Genomic DNA, 16,940 nt, shown 5'->3' with positions numbered 1-16,940 from the left:
ACTGAGCTCAGAGAGTGAGAGCATTACTCACAGAGCTCAGAGAGTGAGAGCGTTACTCACTGAGCTCAGAGAGTGAGAGCGTTACTCACTGAGCTCAGAGAGCGAGAACGTTACTCACTGAGCTGAGAGCGAGAGCATTACTCATTGAGCTCAGAGACTAAGAGCGTGAGCTCAGAGAGTGAGAGCGTTACTCACTGAGCTCAGAGAGCGAGAGCGTGACTCACTGAGCTCAGAGAGCGAGAGCGTGACTCACTGAGCTCAGAGAGCGAGAGCGTTACTCACTGAGCTCAGAGAGTGAGAGCGTGACCTCAGAGAGTGAGAGCGTTACTCACTGAGCTCAGAGAGCGAGAGCGTTACTCACTGAGCTCAGAGAGTGAGAGCGTTACTCATTGAGCTCAGAGAGTGAGAGCGTTACTCACTGAGCTCAGAGAGTGAGAGCGTGACTCACTGAGCTCAGAGAGCGAGAGCGCTACTCATTGAGCTCAGAGAGTGAGAGCGTTACTCACTGAGCTCAGAGAGTGAGAGCGTGACTCACTGAGCTCAGAGAGCGAGAGCGTTACTCACTGAGCTCAGAGAGCGAGAGCGTTACTCACTGAGCTCAGAGAGCGCGAGCGTTATTCACTGAGCTGAGAGAGCGAGAGCGTTACTCACTGAGCTCAGAGAGCGATAGCGTTACTCACTGAGCTCAGAGAGCGAGAGCGTTACTCACTGAGCTCAGAGAGCGAGAGCGTTACTCACTGAGCTCAGAGAGCGAGAGCGTTACTCACTGAGCTCAGAGAGCGAGAGCGTTACTCACTGAGCTCAGAGAGTGAGAGCGTGACTCACTGAGCTCAGAGAGCGAGTGCGTTACTCACTGAGCTCAGAGAGTGAGAGCGTTACTCACTGAGCTCAGAGAGCGAGAGCGTTACTCACTGAGCTCAGAGAGTGAGAGCGTTACTCACTGACCTCAGAGAGCGAGAGCGTTACTCACTGAGCTGAGAGTGAGAGCGTTGCTCACTGAGCTCAGAGAGTGAGAGCGTGACTCACTGAGCTGAGAGTGAGAGCGTTACTCATTGAGCTCAGAGAGCGAGAGCGTTACTCACTGAGCTCAGAGAGCGAGAGCGTGACTCACTGAGCTCAGAGAGCGAGAGCGTGACTCACTGAGCTCAGAGAGCGAGAGCGTTACTCACTGAGCTCAGAGAGCGATAGCGTTACTCACTGAGCTCAGACAGCAAGAGCGTTACTGAGCTCAGACAGCGAGCGTGTTTCTCACTGAGCTCAGAGAGCGAGCGTTACTCACTGAGCTGAGAGCGAGAGCTTGACTCACTGAGCTCAGAGAGCGAGAGCGTTACTCACAGAGCTCAGAGAGCGAGAGCGTTACTCACTGAGCTCAGAGAGCGAGAGCGTTACTCACAGAGCTCAGAGAGCGAGAGCGTTACTCACTGAGCTCAGAGAGCGAGAGCGTTACTCACTGAGCTCAGAGAGCGAGAGCGTGACTCACAGAGCTCAGAGAGCGAGAGCGTGACTCACAGAGCTCAGAGAGCGAGAGCGTTACTCCCTGAGCTCAGAGAGCGAGAACGTTACTCATTGAGCTCAGAGAGCGAGAGCGTTACTCACTGAGCTCAGAGAGCGAGAGCGTTACTCACTGAGCTCAGAGAGAGCATTACTCACTGAGCTCAGAGAGCGAGAGCGTTACTCATTGAGCTCAGAGAGCGAGAGTGTTACTCAGTGAGCTCAGAGAGCGAGAGCGTTACTCACTGAGCTCAGAGAGCGAGAGCGTTACTCACTGAGCTCAGAGAGCGCGAGCGTTACTCACTGAGCTGAGAGTGAGAGCGTTACCCATTGAGCTCAGAGAGCGAGAGCGTGACTCACTGAGCTCAGAGAGCGAGAGCGTTACTCACTGAGCTAAGAGAGCGAAAGCGTGACTCACTGAGCTTAGAGAGCGAGAGCGTTACTCACTGAGCTCAGAGAGCGAGAGCGTTACTCACTGAGCTGCGAGTGAGAGCGTGACTCACTGAGCTCAGAGAGCGAGAGCGTTACTCATTGAGCTCAGAGAGCAAGAGCGTTACTCATTGAGCTCAGAGAGTGAGAGCGTTACTCACTGAGCTCAGAGAGCGAGAGCGTTACTCACAGAGCTCAGAGAGCGAGAGTGTTACTCACAGAGCTCAGAGTGAGAGCGTTACTCACAGAGCTCAGAGAGCGAGAGCGTTATTCACTGAGCACAGAGAGCGAGAACGTTACTCACTGAGCTGTGAGTGAGAGCGTAACTCACTGAGCACAGAGAGCGAGAACGTTACTCACTGAGCTGTGAGTGAGAGCGTGACTCACAGAGCTCAGAGAGTGAGAGCGTTACTCACTGAGCCCAGAGAGTGAGAGCGTTACTCACTGAGCTCAGAGAGCGAGAACGTTACTCACTGAGCTGAGAGCGAGAGCATTACTCATTGAGCTCAGAGAGTGAGAGCGTGACTTACAGAGCTCAGAGAGCGAGAGCGTTACTCATTGAGCTGAGAGAGCGAGAGCGTTACTCATCGAGCTGAGAGAGCGAGAGCGTTACTCACTAAGCTCAGAGAACGAGAGCATTACTCATTGAGCTGAGAGAGCGAGAGCGTTATTCACTGAGCTGAGAGAGCGAGAGCGTTACTCACTAAGCTCAGAGAACGAGAGCATTACTCATTGAGCTCAGAGAGTGAGAGCGTTACTCACTGAGCTGAGAGAGCGAGAGCGTTACTCATTGAGCTGAGAGAGCGAGAGCGTTACTCACTGAGCTCAGAGAGCGAGAGCGTTATTCACTGAGCACAGAGAGCGAGAACGTTACTCACTGTGCTGTGAGTGAGAGCGTTACTCACTGAGCACAGAGAGCGAGAACGTTACTCACTGAGCTGTGAGTGAGAGCGTTACTCACTGAGCTCAGAGAGTGAGAGCATTACTCACAGAGCTCAGAGAGCGAGAGCGTTACTCACTGAGCTCAGAGAGCGAGAGCGTTACTCATTGAGCTCAGAGAGCGAGAGCGTTACTCACTGAGCACAGAGAGTGAGAGCGTTACTCACTGAGCTCAGAGAGCGAGAGCGTTACTCACTGAGCTCAGAGACCGAGAGCGTTACTCATTGAGCTCAGAGAGCGAGAGCGTTACTCACTGAGCTGAGAGAGTGAGAGCGTTACTCACTGAGCTCAGAGAGTGAGACCGTTACTCATTGAGCTCAGAGAGCGAGAGCGTTACTCACTGAGCTGAGAGAGCGAGAGCATTACTCACTGCGCTCAGAGAGCGAGAACGTTACTCATTGAGCTCAGAGAGCGAGAGCGTTACTCATTGAGCTCAGAGAGCGAGAGCGTGACTCACTGAGCTCAGAGAGCGAGACTCACTGAGCTCAGAGAGCGAGAGCGTTACTCACTGAGCTGAGAGAGCGAGAGCATTACTCACTGAGCTCAGAGAACGAGAACGTTACTCATTGAGCTCAGAGAGCGAGAGCGTTACTCATTGAGCTCCGAGAGCGAGAGCGTTACTCACTGAGCTCAGAGAGCGAGAGCGTTGCTCACTGAGCTCAGAGAGTGAGAGCGTTACTCATTAAGCTCAGAGAGTGAGAGCGTGAGCTCAGAGAGTGAGAACGTTACTCATTGAGCTCAGAGAGTGAGAGCGTGAGCTCAGAGAGTGAGAGCGTTACTCACTGAGCTCAGAGAGCGAGAGCGTGACTCACTGAGCTCAGAGAGCGAGAGCGTTACTCACTGAGCTCAGAGAGTGAGAGCGTTACTCATTGAGCTCAGAGAGTGAGAGCGTTACTCATTGAGCTAAGAGAGCGAGAGCGTTACTCATTGAGCTCAGAGAGCGAGAGCGTTACTCACTGAGCTGAGAGTGAGAGCGTTACTCACTGAGCTCAGAGAGCGAGAGCGTTACTCATTGAGCTCAGAGAGCGAGAGCGTTACTCATTGAGCTAAGAGAGCGAGAGCGTTACTCACTGAGCTCAGAGAGCGAGAGCGTTACTCACTGAGCTCAGAGAGCGAGAGCGTTGCTCACTGAGCTCAGAGAGTGAGAGCGTGACTCACTGAGCTCAGAGAGTAAGCGTTACTCACTGAGCTCAGAGAGCGAGAGCGTTACTCACTGAGCTCAGAGAGCGAGAGCGTTACTCATTGAGCTCAGAGAGTGAGAGCATTACTCACAGAGCTCAGAGAGCGAGAGCGTTACTCACTGAGCTCAGAGAGCGAGAGCGTTACTCATTGAGCTCAGAGAGCGAGAGCGTTACTCATTGAGCTAAGAGAGCGAGAGCGCTACTCATTGAGCTCAGAGAGCGAGAGCGTTACTCACTGAGCTCAGAGAGTGAGAGCGTTACTCACTGAGCTCAGAGAGCGAGAGCGTGACTCACTGAGCTCAGAGAGTGAGAGCGTTACTCACTGAGCTCAGAGAGCGAGAGCGTTACTCATTGAGCTCAGAGAGCGAGAGCGTTACTCACTGAGCTCAGAGAGCGAAAGCGTGACTCACTGAGCTGAGAGTGAGAGCGTGACTCACTGAGCTCAGAGAGCGAGAGCGTTACACACTGAGCTCAGAGAGCGAGAGCGTTACTCACTGAGCTCAGAGAGCGAGAGCGTTACTCATTGAGCTCAGAGAGTGAGAGTGTTACTCAGTGAGCTCAGAGAGCGAGAGTGTTACTCAGTGAGCTCAGAGAGCGAGAGTGTTACTCAGTGAGCTCAGAGAGCGAGAGCGTTACTCACTGAGCTCAGAGAGCGCGAGCGTTACTCACTGAGCTGAGAGTGAGAGCGTTACTCACTGAGCTCAGAGAGCGAGAGCGTGACTCACTGAGCTCAGAGAGCGAGAGCGTTACTCACTGAGCTCAGAGAGCGAGAGCGTTACTCACTGAGCTCAGAGAGTGAGAGCGTTACTCACTGAGCTCAGAGAGTGAGAGCGTGACTCACTGAGCTCAGAGAGTAAGCGTTACTCACTGAGCTCAGAGAGCGAGAGCGTGAGCTCAGAGAGTGAGAGCGTTACTCACAGAGCTCAGAGAGCGAGAGTGTTAGTCACTGAGCTCAGAGAGCGAGAGCGTGACTCACTGAGCTCAGAGAGCGAGAGCGTTACTCACTGAGCTCAGAGAGCGAGAGCGTTACTCACTGAGCTCAGAGAGTGAGAGCGTTACTCACTGAGCTCAGAGAGTGAGAGCGTGACTCACTGAGCTCAGAGAGTAAGCGTTACTCACTGAGCTCAGAGAGCGAGAGCGTGAGCTCAGAGAGTGAGAGCGTTACTCACAGAGCTCAGAGAGCGAGAGTGTTAGTCACTGAGCTCAGAGAGTGAGAGCGTTACTCATTGAGCTCAGAGAGCGAGAGCGTTACTCACTGAGCTCAGAGAGCGAGAGTGTTACTCATTGAGCTCAGAGAGCGAGAGCGTTACTCATTGAGCTCAGAGAGCGAGAGCGTTACTCATTGAGCTCAGAGAGCGAGAGCGTGACTCACTGAGCTCAGAGAGCGAGAGCGTTACTCATTGAGCTCAGAGAGCGATAGCGTTACTCACTGAGCTCAGACAGCAAGAGCGTTACTGAGCTCAGACAGCGAGCGTGTTTCTCACTGAGCTCAGAGAGCGAGCGTTACTCACTGAGCTGAGAGCGAGAGCTTGACTCACTGAGCTCAGAGAGCGAGAGTGTTACTCAGTGAGCTCAGAGAGCGAGAGCGTTACTCACTGAGCTCAGAGAGCGAGAGCGTGACTCACTGAGCTCAGAGAGCGAGAGCGTTACTCACTGAGCTCAGAGAGCGAGAGCGTGACTCACTGAGCTCAGAGAGTGAGAGCGTTACTCATTGAGCTCAGAGAGCGAGAGCGTGACTCACTGAGCTCAGAGAGCGTTACTCACTGAGCTCAGAGAGCGTTACTCACTGAGCTCAGAGAGCGAGAGTGTTACTCAGTGAGCTCAGAGAGCGAGAGCGTTACTCACTGAGCTCAGAGAGCACGAGCGTTACTCACTGAGCTCAGAGAGCGAGAGTGTTACTCAGTGAGCTCAGAGAGCGAGAGCGTTACTCACTGAGCTCAGAGAGCGAGAGCGTTACTCACTGAGCTCAGAGAGCGTTACTCACTGAGCTCAGAGAGCGAGAGTGTTACTCAGTGAGCTCAGAGAGCGAGAGCGTTACTCACTGAGCTCAGAGAGCGAGAGCGTTACTCACTGAGCTCAGAGAGCGAGAGCGTTACTCACTGAGCTCAGAGAGTGAGAGCGTTACTCACTGAGCTCAGAGAGTGAGAGCGTGACTCACTGAGCTCAGAGAGTAAGCGTTACTCACTGAGCTCAGAGAGCGAGAGCGTGAGCTCAGAGAGTGAGAGCGTTACTCACAGAGCTCAGAGAGCGAGAGTGTTAGTCACTGAGCTCAGAGAGTGAGAGCGTTACTCATTGAGCTCAGAGAGCGAGAGCGTTACTCACTGAGCTCAGAGAGCGAGAGCGTTACTCATTGAGCTCAGAGAGCGAGAGCGTGACTCACTGAGCTCAGAGAGCGAGAGCGTTACTCATTGAGCTCAGAGAGCGATAGCGTTACTCACTGAGCTCAGACAGCAAGAGCGTTACTGAGCTCAGACAGCGAGCGTGTTTCTCACTGAGCTCAGAGAGCGTTACTCACTGAGCTCAGAGAGCGAGAGTGTTACTCAGTGAGCTCAGAGAGCGAGAGCGTTACTCACTGAGCTCAGAGAGCACGAGCGTTACTCACTGAGCTCAGAGAGCGCGAGCGTTACTCACTGAGCTGAGAGTGAGAGCGTTACTCACTGAGCTCAGAGAGCGAGAGCGTTACTCACTGAGCTGAGAGTGAGAGCGTGACTCACTGAGCTCAGAGAGCGAGAGCGTGACTCACTGAGCTCAGAGAGCGAAAGCGTGACTCACTGAGCTCAGAGAGCGAGAGCGTTACTCACTGAGCTGAGAGCGAGAGCGTGACTCACTGAGCTCAGAGAGCGAGAGCGTTACTCACTGAGCTCAGAGAGCGAGAGCGTTACTCATTGAGCTCAGAGAGCAAGAGCGTTACTCATTGAGCTCAGAGAGTGAGAGCGTTACTCACTGAGCTCAGAGAGTGAGAGCGTTACTCACAGAGCTCAGAGAGCGAGAGCGTTATTCACTGAGCACAGAGAGTGAGAACGTTACTCACTGAGCTGAGAGAGCGAGAGCGTTACTCACAGAGCTCAGAGAGCGAGAGCGTTACTCACTGAGCTCAGAGAGCGAGAGCGTTACTCACAGAGCTCAGAGAGCGAGAGTGTTACTCCCAGAGCTCAGAGTGAGAGCGTTACTCACTGAGCTGAGAGCGAGAGCATTACTCACTGAGCACAGAGAGCGAGAGCGTTACTCACAGAGCTCAGAGAGCGAGAGCGTTATTCACTGAGCACAGAGAGCGAGAACGTTACTCACTGAGCTGTGAGTGAGAGCGTTACTCACTGAGCTCAGAGAGTGAGAGCATTACTCACAGAGCTCAGAGAGCGAGAGCGTTACTCACTGAGCTCAGAGAGCGAGAGCGTTACTCATTGAGCTCAGAGAGCGAGAGCGTTACTCACTGAGCTGAGTGCGAGAGCATTACTCATTGAGCTCAGAGAGTGAGAGCGTGACTTACAGAGCTCAGAGAGTGAGAGCTTGACTCACTGAGCTCAGAGAGCGAGAGCGTTACTCACTGAGCTCAGAGAGCGAGAGCGTTACTCACTGAGCTCAGAGAGCGAGAGCGTTACTCACTGAGCTCAGAGAGCGAGAGCGTTACTCATTGAGCTCAGAGAGCGAGAGCGTTACTCACTGAGCACAGAGAGTGAGAGCGTTACTCACTGAGCTCAGAGAGCGAGAGCGTTTCTCACTGAGCTCAGAGACCGAGAGCGTTACTCACTGAGCTCAGAGAGCGAGAGCGTTACTCACTGAGCTCAGAGAGTGAGAGCGTTACTCATTGAGCTCAGAGAGTGAGAGCGTTACTCATTGAGCTAAGAGAGCGAGAGCGTTACTCATTGAGCTCAGAGAGCGAGAGCGTTACTCACTGAGCTGAGAGTGAGAGCGTTACTCACTGAGCTCAGAGAGCGAGAGCGTTACTCATTGAGCTCAGAGAGCGAGAGCGTTACTCATTGAGCTAAGAGAGCGAGAGCGTTACTCACTGAGCTCAGAGAGCGAGAGCGTTACTCACTGAGCTCAGAGAGCGAGAGCGTTGCTCACTGAGCTCAGAGAGTGAGAGCGTGACTCACTGAGCTCAGAGAGTAAGCGTTACTCACTGAGCTCAGAGAGCGAGAGCGTTACTCACTGAGCTCAGAGAGCGAGAGCGTTACTCATTGAGCTCAGAGAGTGAGAGCATTACTCACAGAGCTCAGAGAGCGAGAGCGTTACTCACTGAGCTCAGAGAGCGAGAGCGTTACTCATTGAGCTCAGAGAGCGAGAGCGTTACTCATTGAGCTAAGAGAGCGAGAGCGCTACTCATTGAGCTCAGAGAGCGAGAGCGTTACTCACTGAGCTCAGAGAGTGAGAGCGTTACTCACTGAGCTCAGAGAGCGAGAGCGTGACTCACTGAGCTCAGAGAGTGAGAGCGTTACTCACTGAGCTCAGAGAGCGAGAGCGTTACTCATTGAGCTCAGAGAGCGAGAGCGTTACTCACTGAGCTCAGAGAGCGAAAGCGTGACTCACTGAGCTGAGAGTGAGAGCGTGACTCACTGAGCTCAGAGAGCGAGAGCGTTACACACTGAGCTCAGAGAGCGAGAGCGTTACTCACTGAGCTCAGAGAGCGAGAGCGTTACTCATTGAGCTCAGAGAGTGAGAGTGTTACTCAGTGAGCTCAGAGAGCGAGAGTGTTACTCAGTGAGCTCAGAGAGCGAGAGTGTTACTCAGTGAGCTCAGAGAGCGAGAGCGTTACTCACTGAGCTCAGAGAGCGCGAGCGTTACTCACTGAGCTGAGAGTGAGAGCGTTACTCACTGAGCTCAGAGAGCGAGAGCGTGACTCACTGAGCTCAGAGAGCGAGAGCGTTACTCACTGAGCTCAGAGAGCGAGAGCGTTACTCACTGAGCTCAGAGAGTGAGAGCGTTACTCACTGAGCTCAGAGAGTGAGAGCGTGACTCACTGAGCTCAGAGAGTAAGCGTTACTCACTGAGCTCAGAGAGCGAGAGCGTGAGCTCAGAGAGTGAGAGCGTTACTCACAGAGCTCAGAGAGCGAGAGTGTTAGTCACTGAGCTCAGAGAGCGAGAGCGTGACTCACTGAGCTCAGAGAGCGAGAGCGTTACTCACTGAGCTCAGAGAGCGAGAGCGTTACTCACTGAGCTCAGAGAGTGAGAGCGTTACTCACTGAGCTCAGAGAGTGAGAGCGTGACTCACTGAGCTCAGAGAGTAAGCGTTACTCACTGAGCTCAGAGAGCGAGAGCGTGAGCTCAGAGAGTGAGAGCGTTACTCACAGAGCTCAGAGAGCGAGAGTGTTAGTCACTGAGCTCAGAGAGTGAGAGCGTTACTCATTGAGCTCAGAGAGCGAGAGCGTTACTCACTGAGCTCAGAGAGCGAGAGTGTTACTCATTGAGCTCAGAGAGCGAGAGCGTTACTCATTGAGCTCAGAGAGCGAGAGCGTTACTCATTGAGCTCAGAGAGCGAGAGCGTGACTCACTGAGCTCAGAGAGCGAGAGCGTTACTCATTGAGCTCAGAGAGCGATAGCGTTACTCACTGAGCTCAGACAGCAAGAGCGTTACTGAGCTCAGACAGCGAGCGTGTTTCTCACTGAGCTCAGAGAGCGAGCGTTACTCACTGAGCTGAGAGCGAGAGCTTGACTCACTGAGCTCAGAGAGCGAGAGTGTTACTCAGTGAGCTCAGAGAGCGAGAGCGTTACTCACTGAGCTCAGAGAGCGAGAGCGTGACTCACTGAGCTCAGAGAGCGAGAGCGTTACTCACTGAGCTCAGAGAGCGAGAGCGTGACTCACTGAGCTCAGAGAGTGAGAGCGTTACTCATTGAGCTCAGAGAGCGAGAGCGTGACTCACTGAGCTCAGAGAGCGTTACTCACTGAGCTCAGAGAGCGTTACTCACTGAGCTCAGAGAGCGAGAGTGTTACTCAGTGAGCTCAGAGAGCGAGAGCGTTACTCACTGAGCTCAGAGAGCACGAGCGTTACTCACTGAGCTCAGAGAGCGAGAGTGTTACTCAGTGAGCTCAGAGAGCGAGAGCGTTACTCACTGAGCTCAGAGAGCGAGAGCGTTACTCACTGAGCTCAGAGAGCGTTACTCACTGAGCTCAGAGAGCGAGAGTGTTACTCAGTGAGCTCAGAGAGCGAGAGCGTTACTCACTGAGCTCAGAGAGCGAGAGCGTTACTCACTGAGCTCAGAGAGCGAGAGCGTTACTCACTGAGCTCAGAGAGTGAGAGCGTTACTCACTGAGCTCAGAGAGTGAGAGCGTGACTCACTGAGCTCAGAGAGTAAGCGTTACTCACTGAGCTCAGAGAGCGAGAGCGTGAGCTCAGAGAGTGAGAGCGTTACTCACAGAGCTCAGAGAGCGAGAGTGTTAGTCACTGAGCTCAGAGAGTGAGAGCGTTACTCATTGAGCTCAGAGAGCGAGAGCGTTACTCACTGAGCTCAGAGAGCGAGAGCGTTACTCATTGAGCTCAGAGAGCGAGAGCGTGACTCACTGAGCTCAGAGAGCGAGAGCGTTACTCATTGAGCTCAGAGAGCGATAGCGTTACTCACTGAGCTCAGACAGCAAGAGCGTTACTGAGCTCAGACAGCGAGCGTGTTTCTCACTGAGCTCAGAGAGCGTTACTCACTGAGCTCAGAGAGCGAGAGTGTTACTCAGTGAGCTCAGAGAGCGAGAGCGTTACTCACTGAGCTCAGAGAGCACGAGCGTTACTCACTGAGCTCAGAGAGCGCGAGCGTTACTCACTGAGCTGAGAGTGAGAGCGTTACTCACTGAGCTCAGAGAGCGAGAGCGTTACTCACTGAGCTGAGAGTGAGAGCGTGACTCACTGAGCTCAGAGAGCGAGAGCGTGACTCACTGAGCTCAGAGAGCGAAAGCGTGACTCACTGAGCTCAGAGAGCGAGAGCGTTACTCACTGAGCTGAGAGCGAGAGCGTGACTCACTGAGCTCAGAGAGCGAGAGCGTTACTCACTGAGCTCAGAGAGCGAGAGCGTTACTCATTGAGCTCAGAGAGCAAGAGCGTTACTCATTGAGCTCAGAGAGTGAGAGCGTTACTCACTGAGCTCAGAGAGTGAGAGCGTTACTCACAGAGCTCAGAGAGCGAGAGCGTTATTCACTGAGCACAGAGAGTGAGAACGTTACTCACTGAGCTGAGAGAGCGAGAGCGTTACTCACAGAGCTCAGAGAGCGAGAGCGTTACTCACTGAGCTCAGAGAGCGAGAGCGTTACTCACAGAGCTCAGAGAGCGAGAGTGTTACTCCCAGAGCTCAGAGTGAGAGCGTTACTCACTGAGCTGAGAGCGAGAGCATTACTCACTGAGCACAGAGAGCGAGAGCGTTACTCACAGAGCTCAGAGAGCGAGAGCGTTATTCACTGAGCACAGAGAGCGAGAACGTTACTCACTGAGCTGTGAGTGAGAGCGTTACTCACTGAGCTCAGAGAGTGAGAGCATTACTCACAGAGCTCAGAGAGCGAGAGCGTTACTCACTGAGCTCAGAGAGCGAGAGCGTTACTCATTGAGCTCAGAGAGCGAGAGCGTTACTCACTGAGCTGAGTGCGAGAGCATTACTCATTGAGCTCAGAGAGTGAGAGCGTGACTTACAGAGCTCAGAGAGTGAGAGCTTGACTCACTGAGCTCAGAGAGCGAGAGCGTTACTCACTGAGCTCAGAGAGCGAGAGCGTTACTCACTGAGCTCAGAGAGCGAGAGCGTTACTCACTGAGCTCAGAGAGCGAGAGCGTTACTCATTGAGCTCAGAGAGCGAGAGCGTTACTCACTGAGCACAGAGAGTGAGAGCGTTACTCACTGAGCTCAGAGAGCGAGAGCGTTTCTCACTGAGCTCAGAGACCGAGAGCGTTACTCACTGAGCTCAGAGAGCGAGAGCGTGACTCACTGAGCTCAGAGAGCGAGAGCGTTACTCACTGAGCTGAGAGTGAGAGCGTTGCTCACTGAGCTCAGAGAGTGAGAGCGTGACACACTGAGCTCAGAGAGTAAGCGTTACTCACTGAGCTCAGAGAGCGAGAGCGTGAGCTCAGAGAGTGAGAGCGTTACTCACAGAGCTCAGAGAGCGAGAACGTTACTCACTGAGCTGAGAGTGAGACCGTTACTCACTGAGCTCAGAGAGTGAGAGCGTTACTCACTGAGCTGAGAGAGCGAGAGCATTACTCACTGAGCTCAGTGAGCGAGAACGTTACTCATTGAGCTCAGAGACTGAGAGCGTGAGCTCAGAGAGTGCGAGCGTTACTCACTGAGCTCAGAGAGCGAGAGCGTGACTCACTGAGCTCAGAGAGTGAGAGCGTGACTCACTGAGCTCAGAGAGCGAGAGCGTTACTCCCTGAGCTGAGAGTGAGAGCGTTACTCACTGAGCTCAGAGAGCAAGAGCGTTACTCGTTGAGCTCAGAGAGCGAGAGTGACTCACTGAGCTCAGAGAGCGAGAGCGTTACTCACTGAGCTCAGAGAGTGAGAGCGTTACTCACTGAGCTCAGAGAGTGAGAGCGTGACTCACTGAGCTCAGAGAGCGAGAGCGTTACTCACTGTGCTGTGAGTGAGAGTGTTACTCACTGAGCACAGAGAGCGAGAACGTTACTCACTGAGCTGTGAGTGAGAGCGTTACTCACTGAGCTCAGAGAGTGAGAGCATTACTCACAGAGCTCAGAGAGTGAGAGCGTTACTCACTGAGCTCAGAGAGTGAGAGCGTTACTCACTGAGCTCAGAGAGCGAGAGCGTTACTCACTGAGCTCAGAGAGCGAGAGCGTTACTCATTCAGCTCAGAGAGCGAGAGCGTTACTCACTGAGCTCAGAGAGTGAGAGCGTTACTCACTGAGCTCAGAGAGTGAGAGCGTGACTCACTGAGCTCAGAGAGCGAGAGCGTTACTCACTGAGCTCAGAGAGCGTTACTCACTGAGCTCAGAGAGCGAGAGCGTTACTCATTGAGCTCAGAGAGCACGAGCGTTACTCACTGAGCTCAGAGAGCGAGAGCGTTACTCACTGAGCTCAGAGAGCACGAGCGTTACTCACTGAGCTCAGAGAGCGCGAGCGTTACTCACTGAGCTCAGAGAGCGAGAGCGTTACTCACTGAGCTAAGAGAGCGAAAGCGTGACTCACTGAGCTCAGAGAGCGAGAGCGTTACTCACTGAGCTCAGAGAGCGAGAGCGTTACTCATTGAGCTCAGAGAGCAAGAGCGTTACTCATTGAGCTCAGAGAGTGAGAGCGTTACTCACTGAGCTCAGAGAGTGAGAGCGTTACTCACTGAGCTCAGAGAGCGAGAGCGTTATTCACTGAGCACAGAGAGTGAGAACGTTACTCACTGAGCTGAGAGAGTGAGAGCGTTACTCACAGAGCTCAGAGAGCGAGAGCGTTACTCACTGAGCTCAGAGAGCGAGAGCGTTACTCACAGAGCTCAGAGAGCGAGAGTGTTACTCACAGAGCTCAGAGTGAGAGCGTTACTCACAGAGCTCAGAGAGCGAGAGCGTTATTCACTGAGCACAGAGAGCGAGAACGTTACTCACTGAGCTGTGAGTGAGAGCGTTACTCACTGAGCTCAGAGAGTGAGAGCATTACTCACAGAGCTCAGAGAGTGAGAGCGTTACTCACTGAGCTCAGAGAGTGAGAGCATTACTCACAGAGCTCAGAGAGTGAGAGCGTTACTCACTGAGCTGAGAGCGAGAGCATTACTCATTGAGCTCAGAGAGTGAGAGCGTGACTTACAGAGCTCAGAGAGCGAGAGCATTACTCATTGAGCTGAGAGAGCGAGAGCGTTACTCACTGAGCTCAGAGAGCGAGAGCGTTACTCATTGAGCTCAGAGAGCGAGAGCGTTACTCACTGAGCACAGAGAGTGAGAGCGTTACTCACTGAGCTCAGAGAGTGAGAGCGTTACTCAGAGCTCCGAGAGTGAGAGCGTGACTCACTGAGCTCAGAGAGCGAGAGCGTTACTCACTGAGCTCAAAGAGCGAGAGCGTTACTCACTGAGCTCAGAGAGTGAGAGCGTTACTCACTGAGCTCAGAGAGCGAGAGCGTTACTCATTGAGCTCAGAGAGCGAGAGCGTTACTCATTGAGCTCAGAGAGCGAGAGCGTTACTCACTGAGCACAGAGAGTGAGAGCGTTACTCACTGAGCTCAGAGACCGAGAGCGTTACTCACTGAGCTCAGAGAGCGAGAGCGTGACTCACTGAGCTCAGAGAGCGAGAGCGTTACTCACTGAGCTGAGAGTGAGAGCGTTGCTCACTGAGCTCAGAGAGCGAGAGCGTTACTCACTGAGCACAGAGAGTGAGAGCGTTACTCACTGAGCTCAGAGACCGAGAGCGTTACTCACTGAGCTCAGAGAGCGAGAGCGTTACTCATTGAGCTCAGAGAGCGAGAGCGTTACTCACTGAGCACAGAGAGTGAGAGCGTTACTCACTGAGCTCAGAGACCGAGAGCGTGACTCACTGAGCTCAGAGAGCGAGAGCGTGACTCACTGAGCTCAGAGAGCGAGAGCGTTACTCACTGAGCTGAGAGTGAGAGCGTTGCTCACTGAGCTCAGAGAGTGAGAGCGTGACTCACTGAGCTCAGAGAGTAAGCGTTACTCACTGAGCTCAGAGAGCGAGAGCGTGAGCTCAGAGAGTGAGAGCGTTACTCACAGAGCTCAGAGAGCGAGAACGTTACTCACTGAGCTGAGAGTAAGACCGTTACTCACTGAGCTCAGAGAGTGAGAGCGTTACTCACTGAGCTGAGAGAGCGAGAGCGTTACTCACTGAGCTCAAAGAGCGAGAGCGTTACTCACTGAGCTCAGAGAGTGAGAGCGTTACTCACTGAGCTCAGAGAGCGAGAGCGTTACTCATTGAGCTCAGAGAGCGAGAGCGTTACTCATTGAGCTCAGAGAGCGAGAGCGTTACTCACTGAGCACAGAGAGTGAGAGCGTTACTCACTGAGCTCAGAGACCGAGAGCGTTACTCACTGAGCTCAGAGAGCGAGAGCGTGACTCACTGAGCTCAGAGAGCGAGAGCGTTACTCACTGAGCTGAGAGTGAGAGCGTTGCTCACTGAGCTCAGAGAGCGAGAGCGTTACTCACTGAGCACAGAGAGTGAGAGCGTTACTCACTGAGCTCAGAGACCGAGAGCGTTACTCACTGAGCTCAGAGAGCGAGAGCGTTACTCATTGAGCTCAGAGAGCGAGAGCGTTACTCACTGAGCACAGAGAGTGAGAGCGTTACTCACTGAGCTCAGAGACCGAGAGCGTTACTCACTGAGCTCAGAGAGCGAGAGCGTGACTCACTGAGCTCAGAGAGCGAGAGCGTTACTCACTGAGCTGAGAGTGAGAGCGTTGCTCACTGAGCTCAGAGAGTGAGAGCGTGACTCACTGAGCTCAGAGAGTAAGCGTTACTCACTGAGCTCAGAGAGCGAGAGCGTGAGCTCAGAGAGTGAGAGCGTTACTCACAGAGCTCAGAGAGCGAGAACGTTACTCACTGAGCTGAGAGTAAGACCGTTACTCACTGAGCTCAGAGAGTGAGAGCGTTACTCACTGAGCTGAGAGAGCGAGAGCATTACTCACTGAGCTCAGTGAGCGAGAACGTTACTCATTGAGCTCAGAGACTGAGAGCGTGAGCTCAGAGAGTGAGAGCGTTACTCACTGAGCTCAGAGAGCGAGAGCGTTACTCGTTGAGCTCAGAGAGTGAGAGCGTTACTCATTGAGCTCAGAGAGTGAGAGCGTTACTCACTGAGCTGAGAGCGAGAGCATTACTCATTGAGCTCAGAGAGTGAGAGCGTGACTTACAGAGCTCAGAGAGCGAGAGCATTACTCATTGAGCTGAGAGAGCGAGAGCGTTACTCACTGAGCTCAGAGAGCGAGAGCGTTACTCATTGAGCTCAGAGAGCGAGAGCGTTACTCACTGAGCACAGAGAGTGAGAGCGTTACTCACTGAGCTCAGAGAGTGAGAGCGTTACTCAGAGCTCAGAGAGTGAGAGCGTGACTCACTGAGCTCAGAGAGCGAGAGCGTTACTCACTGAGCTCAAAGAGCGAGAGCGTTACTCACTGAGCTCAGAGAGTGAGAGCGTTACTCACTGAGCTCAGAGAGCGAGAGCGTTACTCATTGAGCTCAGAGAGCGAGAGCGTTACTCATTGAGCTCAGAGAGCGAGAGCGTTACTCACTGAGCACAGAGAGTGAGAGCGTTACTCACTGAGCTCAGAGACCGAGAGCGTTACTCACTGAGCTCAGAGAGCGAGAGCGTGACTCACTGAGCTCAGAGAGCGAGAGCGTTACTCACTGAGCTGAGAGTGAGAGCGTTGCTCACTGAGCTCAGAGAGCGAGAGCGTTACTCACTGAGCACAGAGAGTGAGAGCGTTACTCACTGAGCTCAGAGACCGAGAGCGTTACTCACTGAGCTCAGAGAGCGAGAGCGTTACTCATTGAGCTCAGAGAGCGAGAGCGTTACTCACTGAGCACAGAGAGTGAGAGCGTTACTCACTGAGCTCAGAGACCGAGAGCGTTACTCACTGAGCTCAGAGAGCGAGAGCGTGACTCACTGAGCTCAGAGAGCGAGAGCGTTACTCACTGAGCTGAGAGTGAGAGCGTTGCTCACTGAGCTCAGAGAGTGAGAGCGTGACTCACTGAGCTCAGAGAGTAAGCGTTACTCACTGAGCTCAGAGAGCGAGAGCGTGAGCTCAGAGAGTGAGAGCGTTACTCACAGAGCTCAGAGAGCGAGAACATTACTCACTGAGCTGAGAGTAAGACCGTTACTCACTGAGCTCAGAGAGTGAGAGCGTTACTCACTGAGCTGAGAGAGCGAGAGCATTACTCACTGAGCTCAGTGAGCGAGAACGTTACTCATTGAGCTCAGAGACTGAGAGCGTGAGCTCAGAGAGTGAGAGCGTTACTCACTGAGCTCAGAGAGCGAGAGCGTTACTCGTTGAGCTCAGAGAGT

General features: G+C 53.4%; 1 protein-coding gene across 1 annotated transcript in view; it reads right to left on the bottom strand.

Moving 5' to 3' along the window:
- LOC139250247 (uncharacterized protein C22orf15-like) overlaps positions 1–16,940 on the bottom strand; it is a 347,512-nt gene that overhangs the window by 81,471 nt on the left and 249,101 nt on the right. The window lies entirely within an intron of this gene.

The sequence above is a fragment of the Pristiophorus japonicus genome, unplaced genomic scaffold (genome assembly GCF_044704955.1).
Source record: "Pristiophorus japonicus isolate sPriJap1 unplaced genomic scaffold, sPriJap1.hap1 HAP1_SCAFFOLD_358, whole genome shotgun sequence".
Lineage (NCBI taxonomy): Eukaryota > Metazoa > Chordata > Chondrichthyes > Pristiophoridae > Pristiophorus > Pristiophorus japonicus.
Note: the sequence above shows the minus strand (reverse complement) of the source record. Positions and strands in the feature narration are given on the sequence as shown.